This window comes from Magallana gigas, chromosome 1 (assembly GCF_963853765.1).
Source record: "Magallana gigas chromosome 1, xbMagGiga1.1, whole genome shotgun sequence".
NCBI classification, from domain to species: Eukaryota; Metazoa; Mollusca; class Bivalvia; order Ostreida; family Ostreidae; genus Magallana; species Magallana gigas.
In genome coordinates, this window is record NC_088853.1 from 13,089,115 (window position 1) to 13,099,067 (window position 9,953).

Here is a 9,953-nt window from a genome sequence, read left to right on the forward strand (position 1 = left end):
ATGAAATTGGTGTACATTTTAACAAGAGAATGTATAAAAGATGCGAGTAAAGAATTCGATCGGCTTCAGATATCCTCTTAGAACTGAAAAAATTACATTTAATGACTTTGTTTGAATACACGTGTATACAGATATATACGCATTTTTATTCATAAGCGTCTGAACCGGGAGGGGGGGGGGGCTAGGGGGAAGGGGGGCTTAGCCCCCCCCCCCCCTCCCGACTTTTTTGCCAAGTTAGACCTAACCATTAGGAATATAGCAACAGGGAGGATTCAACCCCCCTACTTTTTCGTCGCAGCAAACAAAATTGTTCCTTAAAAGAACTTAAAGAGAATGAAATATTAATAGTGATATTGAAAATTAGAGTCATAGTAGGTATATTAGCACCCCCCCCCCCACCACCACCACCAACACGGATTAGTAATTTCATGATTTGGGGAGGGGGGGATTGGGCAGGTAAGATTGGAGTTATTGGTATACCCTCCCGCAAGGATTAGAATTTTCATGATTATGGGAATTCTTGTCAATATTTTTTATGATTAGTTCAGCCCCCCCCCCTTTCAATTTGCTTCCGACGCCACTGTTATTAGAGTACATGCAACAAATTGTTAAAGTATAGGCCTCGGCTGAATTAAGAAAATATCTCCAAATGCATCCTTATCGCTACCACAAAGTTGTGACAAGACCCCCCCACCCCCCCCCCCCCCCCCCACGCGAAAAATTACACGGGGTCCGTCAGCTGAGTTGCAAAGTTATCGATAAGAAAATCAAACTATTTAAAGACATTGGTTTTGAGATTGTGATTACCCGGTAATATGAGTCATAAGAAGCGACACCCTCTTTAAAAAAATGAATAAAAAATCCAAAGATAAGGTTATTTTAAGAAATGTTTCTTTGCATTGTCGGCAATATAAAGGGAAAAAGCCTATCATGCAGGCAAAAATTTACATTTTTTAAAAATTATTTTAAGCAATTATTACGGGATTGAGTATGACGTCCTGAATGTCGGTATAATACAGACTCACTTTGTGAAGTTGGCTGATAAAAATTTTCTGGAGAGCTAGTATAATACAGCTTTGCAGCCACTTGTGAACTAGCTACAGGTCTGTAGCTCCCTGTCTAAAAATACAGATGGACGATCTTTGAGCTACAGTGCCTCCCATAGTAAAACTTCAATTTACGGCGCACAAAAAATATGCGCTAGTTTTTTTTTATTATTATTGAAGATTGTGTTATTATTTATATTTCACTTACACAACAACAAAAAGTATATAAATACATGTAAAGTAACAAATTTTTCCGCGAAAAATGACCAAATCCTTGCAGGTCGTTTATTCTAACTAATTCAGAAAAATAACAAGAGTAAAAATGGGGTACTCTATATGCAATGTTTTTGCCCAAAAATGACTAAGTTCAACAGCTGATATTTTTATAAATTATCAGAAATCAAAATCCTAGCAATTTGCATACTTCTGATATATATGTATAAATGATCTGCAAAAGAACAACATCCTATCTTGAAAACTGTTCGAGGAGTTATCGGTACAATAAGGGCACCTTTTTGACAGCCACTCGCCCGTCTGCAATTTTTACTATTTCAATAATCAGAAACCCGGTTCAACATTCACTCTCAAAATTCTTAGAATTCAGAAGCAATGGAGTTACATGGGACCTCACGGCGGTCTTCGAACCCCATGCCGCTTAAAATATATTTACCCCCTTAGGAAATTTCTTGATCCGTCTCATTTCTAAAAAAGAGTACGCATTTACTTATATTCCAGTTTAAATTACATGTCAATTTTTTTTTAGAGATATAAGATATTAGGCATTTCCTTTTATAATATCATGAGAATTATATTAGGGAAATTAGCGCATTCGTCACATCGGCAACGATTTTTTTTGTACATGAACCTCTTCCTGTTTGGTTCAGTTTCAATCATACCTCAATTTTTTTTTCTAAAAATAATACCGGTGTTTTCGATAGAAAAGGTGTCGTTCATTAAAAGCTTATTGCAACAGTTTAGCTGAATATTATGTTTATTTTTCGTTCATTCCGGTCCGGCGGTTACGGCATGCCTTTTCCCGCAGCAAGGCAGTTGCCATATAAGGTCATGTCAAAATTCGACAAACTTGTAGACTTTACATTTGTCAATTTGTATCATGTCAGATGTGCTATTGCCAAGCCTGAAGTTACAAACGCAGAAACTACGGATTGAAAGTGTGCAAAGTTGAAGGTTTAATTAACTAATGTAAACAATAAAGTTGCAAAATGTGCATCATGCGCAGGAACTGAGTCAAATCTTACACGTGTTTATGCCCGAGTTTTATAGGTTACACGATCAGAATTACACATATTCATGCTCAGGCTCACACATCAACACGATTGCATATTCGGATTTACAAGTTTACATGTCTGGATTTTTGAACTCGATTACCCTCCATAACCTTTCAGTCACCTTTCAGTTGACTGAATGGCAGAAATTCACCCTGTGAATTTTTGTGCCTCAATTTGTAAAAGCTTCGAATGTTTTACTAAATATCACACATGTGTTTCTTCTAAATTTGATTTAGAAGTGCCTGTTTTGAACGCAGCCATTGGATCAGCTACAGTGTACTCTCAGCTGCAGCTTATCATAAAACGGACCTTGTCGCCGAGTTTTCGTAATGAAATCTGCCAAGGGTTAATAGGGAGTAGAGTGGACCAAAAAACCTTGGTTAGCAAAGATGTTGTATAGTATTACATAGTAGAAACAATAACTGGTGTTATTCCCTGATAGAGTTCAAGAAAATTGGTCATACAATGTAAACAATCATTATTAACGATGCAGAACTCTTCGGCAATAACCTTAGCTCAAACCCTAGAATTTTTAGCCTTTTTACTTTGACCATCACATAGGGATCACAAAGGAAACATGACAAACACCTAACGTTAATAAGAAAATGTTTGTTTCAAAATCTGAAAGAAGATTTGAATATTCACATTTAAAAGTCCACCAATACACAGCAAACTATTTAGGATTTTCTTTCGGACTTTCAATAAGTAAGAAGTGAAGTGGACCGATTTCTTTTTTTACATGAAACAGTAAAGAGATATTATACAAACGTCAAACCATTTCACGAAGAAGTCGGTATGTCAACAAAATTGTTCATTCCATTTTCCGTTCTGTTGCATATTTAAACAGTCCTTACTGTCGCCGCCGTCAGGTTGACCCGAATGAAGGACACAGGTAGGTTAAAACTTTCCCATTTATACTGTCCTTCCATGGTTTGGTCATGAAGTCCACAATCCACAAAAACGCAGATGAATAGAAATCGGAAACAGAAATTAAAGAAATTTGTAAATAAATATGTACAAGATTATAAACATATAAAAAAGCCATATTTTTTCAATCGCATTACTCCAAAATTATGTTACTTTTTCATGTCATACATAAATATCATGCATAAGAAACGGTGAAGTAATATTTTGTTCAGATGAAAATAACTTTCAAATTGGATAATTTATTTCCAACTTATTTCCGTCGAACAATGACGGTACTTATGGTACTTACAAAAGAAATACAAAGCGTATGCTTAAAATGCAAAAATACAGTCATGTAATCGAATGACTCTTAATCAATCTTGGTAGGAACATACAAACATGAACAACATCTTTGTCAAACAGCATCTTTTCTAAAATACAGGTTCAGTTTTTTAACGAAATATGAAACTTGTGCACCTATATATTTTTAAGAAATACAGTCTGTTTGTTTGGTTTTATTTAATTCCTATTAAATTCTCAAATTCCAGTGTAAGGAGACGTCTATGTCTATACATCTGAGTAACTTGATCCTGTTAATATATCCCTGATGAATGATAAACGGTAGTTGAATATGACTGCTAGTTACACTCGTCATAATCTACTAAACAACTCCTTGTTATTAAATTTAGATTTTGACGCATTTCCTTTTGTTGAATAAATCTGATGAGGTACTGATATATTGACAAACGATTACTCTTTTCAAGTAATCAAATACGGTGTTAGGTATTTTGTACCTCATAAGGTAAACGCTACACAAACAGTCGTATATGCGTAAACTAGTTATACTCGTAAAGTTAATAAAAACACAATGTTTTCATAGCAAGCTTAAGGACAGGTTTTCGTTTATGGGATTTTTTTTTCCAAACACAGAATTGCGGTCTACTTGTAAAAATTTTCAAATATGAATTTTAATTTGACTCTGACGTTAATGAAATGTAGACATTTATATCCAGAAGTAAAACTTTAAAGAATTTCCGCTCCTGTTGATCAGGAATCAAAACAGGTCAATGTTACGCGGAAGTATTACATTTGTATGCAATGACACGTTTTCCTGCGAATATATTACTAGTAAAAAAATAAGTTGAGGATACACAGACAAGTGTAAAAAACATACATAAAAATGACTTGAAAAAACAAACTTCTTCATGTGCCACTTCTGTTGAATAGGGTGACTATTTCTGGTTACTGTAAGTATGCTATTTTATTAGCTTTTTAATAATGAAAATCTTTAATGTAAAATGTATTAACATTTCAAGGTACTGAAAAGTTAGTTAGTGTCAAAATCATAGCGTGTACTTCAAATTTTGCAGCGTACGTCATAAAGAAATAGTTTTCTAATACCAATTGTACATAGAGATATCATCAATGTACAATGAGATAACTTATACAATAATTTACTGCAATTATTTCTTTCTTAGACATAAACTTAAATTGTTTACATTTACCCTTTGTGTATTTTGTGATCAGCATACATTGTTTCCTCAATTTTTTATTTTTATTTACACAAACACTTGTAGAACGATTCAAAATTAATAATTGACTCATAATTATAAATATTTAATAAAACAGATAATGCCATTTTAATTATTTGAATTTTATTTTTACTTTTTTTTATTTCAGTACAGTTTGTAGTTCCTGGTGTTACAGACGCTGACAGTAAATCAATTTATTATTATCATTTCTGGCCAAATAGAACAGTAGATGTAATATTTTGTCAAATCATCGATACCTGGTCACAAACAGATACAAATAGAATAGAGTTCTGTCCAAGTTTTGTTCTTTATATATCATTTAATGAGACTGAGATTTTTATGACTTTGTCGTAAGTTCTTTTATAAAACGCAGCCCAGGAATACAAATAAATCAGTTGATAATGGTCAAAAATGTATATGAATGTATCTAAAAGTGTTTTAAATAATTAACTGGACAGGCTGTCTACGCTTCGTAAGCAAGCCTGGTTAGACAACAACTATAAAACCATGACTTTAAAGGCCTATTTTACTCGTAGGGTACATGCATCTTCTATGTTTCTGAGAACAACATGAATGATGTACGCGGGTATGATAAGGCAACTCTCAGCGATCAAATTCCTCTGATCGAAATGACGTCACAATAAGCAGCATGATGTCATATTTTACTCAGAAACATGTCGATTTTAACTCTATCTCTGGTTTAAATTATAAAAACTACAGGCATAAAATATCACTAAAAACTCTTCTAACTGAAAATATCGTCGATTTCTCTCTATTACGTATAATTATCATTGATGACGTCACAATCATGTGTAATAGAGAAGATCGTGTCGGGAGACAAATCATCGGAATGCAGTGTAAACAATGGCGAAATATGACATAGTTAATACAGATACCTAAGATTTAAATGAGTGTCAGTTAGGATATAATCAGGATAATACAGGCATAGATATTTTGTTTAATCAGCGAGTGTTATAAGGTAAGCAGATCGACATTTATATGGCTTGACCAGCCTTTCCTCTGTCAGTGTGTACAAAAAAAAGGCAAAAGTGTAACACTACCCCGGATATTATGAATGATGACTTCAATAAATATCAACTATATGACTTAAACTACTTGAAAAGTGCTGCTAGAATCCTGTGATTCGTTGTTTTAAATGAAAAATACGTAGTATTTTCAATGAAATTATAGAAGTTGAGAGGGTTTCCGATAAATACTTACAATATTTATTTTATGCGATTAACAATAGGATTCTAGCAGTAATACTAATAAACCTGAACTAATTGCCGATCGAATTATTGTAGCAAACATACAAATGAACTTCGGGGTAGTGTTACACTTTTTGATTTTTTGTCAAGGTAAAAAATTGATCTATTTTTACTGTCACGTGATACCATGGCACGACAGCTACAAAGATCGCGTCGATTCCGAAGTAGAAAAATAATATCTTGGTGAACACATGCACGTGGTATTAATATTCCGCACTGTTTTCATAAAAAAATAAACAGTTTTCAAATTGATCAGAATGTTGACGGTCATTAAACTCAGAGTTGCCTTAACCTACCCGCGTAATTTCCGACCAATAAAATTACCAACTTATATACAAGTCACAGGATGAATGGCCATCTTTAAGTTATTCTTAAAGATAGCTCAAAGATGCCTAAAGGTAGCTTAAAGACGATCTTTAAGCCACCTTTAAGCTATATGTGTTGCTTAAAGATGGCTTAAAGGCAGCTTAAAGACTTTCTTTAAGCCAACTTTAAGCCACGTTTAATGACAACTTATAGGTCCTTATATTGCACATAAATATCCACAATGTACAAACTTGTTTTAGCCACCTTTAAGCCATCTTTAAGCCAATAAAAATATTTTAATTCAATATTGTGCTTAATTTACCAACAAAATATATTAACTATACGATAATGATAGAAAATGTATTCAAACAGTTTTTGTTCTAGAAAATAAAATGAAAAACAAAAATAATCAAAACGCCCAAGACGAGAATTGAATCCGGTACCCTTCTTTTATCAGCATCACCTCACTACCTCTACGTCACGGCAACTTATATATTCTAATCGGTTTTTATATCCTATATATCTGTGGATATTTAATCAATGTATTCAATGTGTATTTTGTATTGAAAGATTTTGACTTCCATTCAAATTGTAACAATCAATTACATGTGTATCTAATTTTCGATTTACATGCATGCATATATTTAAAATGAAATACGGAACTTGGTCTTCAGTGAAAAAAAATATATATATTATACCTAAATGGAAACCGTTAGGCTTACTTTGTAAATAAATTTAAACCAAGTAGATAAACGTTCATCTAATTCATAGCTAAATGAAATGCGGCAAAGAAGATGAACTCATTTCTTTTATTAAATGCATTGAAACTATAAAGGTATTAGTTCTACGCAATTTTCCCGGTTTTCATGATCACGGCGCCGTTCCAGTATGTTTAAATATTTGATTGTATACATGATTTTTAGACTATCAATTCTATAACAAACAATATTACCAATTACGGGTGACGTATTTACTGCATGTGGCAACTGCAAATGATGTATACATATACTTGTACATACAATTGTATGATGTGCCAGACCTGGTATGTGACATGTTTACTCTTATACATATATTTAAACAATTAACCCCTATTTATGATCACAGGTACAGTAATTAATTTGCCTTCTAGATTTTACTCTTACATACATGTATCTTTAATTTGTAGACGTAACATTTTTAAAGTCCAGAGTTAGGAAATAATACTTTGAAAATGATTTACAAATGTAAATTAACTTTTATTCACTAGATAATCGTATACACGTATATACTCAAATTTCAACGCCTTTAGAAATCCTGACTTGCAGCTGGGCACACAACACAATTGTTGTGTATAGCTTGTATATTCTGTGTTAGTTCCAGGAGTTTTCCTAAGTTGGACAAACAAAAGACTCTAATGAGATATACACACAGTAACAAAACTAGACACACAAAGCAGTAATATCCTGCCCGATATAACAAGGCAGTTGAGAGTCTTTTCATCTTTAACATCATTTAAAATCATTAAAATTGAAAAAAAAATACATAGTAACCTTAAACCCATTATTAAATTAAATCATGCATTTTTGGTTCATTATCTTTATTTTGTTTAATAACTTCATGAACAAAGAGAGAGAGAGAGAGAGAGAGAGAGAGAGAGAGAGAGAGAGAGAGAGAGAGAGAGAGAGAGAGAGAGAGATCACCCCTACAATAATCTTGAATAATTTTGAAACAAAAAAAAAATAATGAAGAATTTTATAACGACAATCTGTGTCCATCTTGTTGTTGATGCCAGCGATCTATGTTTAAAATTTATATACATGTATATGTTTAATGGAGGGACAATTCAAACCGCCTGGAACACCCCCCCCCCCCTTCCTTGGAAATTATATCATCACTCGGATTATCCCCTCCAATCCCCATAAAAGAGCTTTTGCATTTAATATATGTTTTTATTATTCTGTGATCAAACTTGACTTAAAGGGAACTTTAAGATGGTTTAAAGACAACTAAGGGGAGCGAAAATGCCACTTAAAGATGATTAAAAGGTGGCTTAAAGATGGCTTAAATGTGACTTAATGACGTTTGGACATTACGGACCTATAAGCTCAGCTTAAAGGGGACTTAAGTTGGCTTAAAAATTATATATCCTTTAAGCAACCTTTAAGGACTTGCTTAAGGATTATTGTTCGCCCTGTGAGTGTTTATCAGAAGGTTGTGAGCAGATATTAGAGTATATTATTATCGAAACTTGGAAATCATGAGTATAAGGAGGATTGATTTATATGGATGCAAATCAACTAAACAGCAAGAGCTTTTCAAAAGAGCTATGGATTGAAACATTTTGAGACATTGACCAACCTTGAATGCATGTATTACAATTAGTTTTCAGAAGCAAAAAAAGAGAACTCGCATTACCAAACCGCTTTTTAAAGCTTATTTTTTACAATATACACCATTTCATGCTTTTGCTTCGATATTCTAACGAATACTGATTCATTTTACAACAATTTATTCATGGCTTATCACACCTAATTCCATTATGAATAATCTAAAAAAACCGTAAATAAATTTAAAAAAACAAACAACAAAAATAGTGTGAACTAGTTGACAAATCCTAAAAATTATTTAAACACAATACTAATATTTTGTTGCAATTAATTGCACATAAATATCCACAATCGTTTGTTGACGCCTTTTTATATACAATATAAAAATATACATGTCTGTGTGTATATATAAAAAATGAAACTAATAAATTGAAGTAAAATTGTTTATGTATTTGTATCTCCAATAAAAATATTTGCTAACTTGAATACTGAAGAGGGGCTTTCTTGTCAGAATCTGTCATTTGTTGTTGTCGTCTTCGTAAAATATAAAACCGCTTGTCAAATTTCTAACCAAACATCCTTACAAAAAGGGCTTTCAAGTTTGTTTGAATAAAGAGGAGATAATCAAGAAAGAGGGACAATATGATTAAGTGTTATAATTTTGTTCTCTCCAGAACCACTGAGCCTATTTCAACCAAACCTGGCACAACACATCCTATAGCGATGACTTTTATTTTTATTAAATTGAAAGGTCATTTCCTTTTTCAAAGGGAAAATAGTTAGTAAACAGTTACGATGGGGTTAGTTATTTAAAATCAAAGTACTGAAATACTAACGGGGGTTGATTTTATCGATTTGTATTTATTAAAATCAACGATATCTTATTTTGTATGACAAGTAGTTTCTAATCTGTATCTGAACTACGCACATTTTTATTATATGAGTCCTCGAACTTTTCCGACAAGAATTTCAAGAAAACCCCATATGAATAATGTTTAGTAATATTTGGAGAAAAAATTAATTCCATCATACAACTAGTATGTATGAAAAATCGAAATACATCTGGAAAACTGTATTGATCCAGGCAATATTAAATTCTAGTCTCGTTCAACACGACGCTCGGCTGTCGCCGTTAATCTCCAACAAGCTAAAGAAACTTTACGGAGACAGCCAATCGTTGGGTTGAATGAGACTATATTGAACTCCGGCGTAGGAATACACACGACTACAAAAAATACCTAAATTGTTCGTACAATTTAAAATCTTTCAAGGTATATTCATAAATAAGTTTCCTTGAACA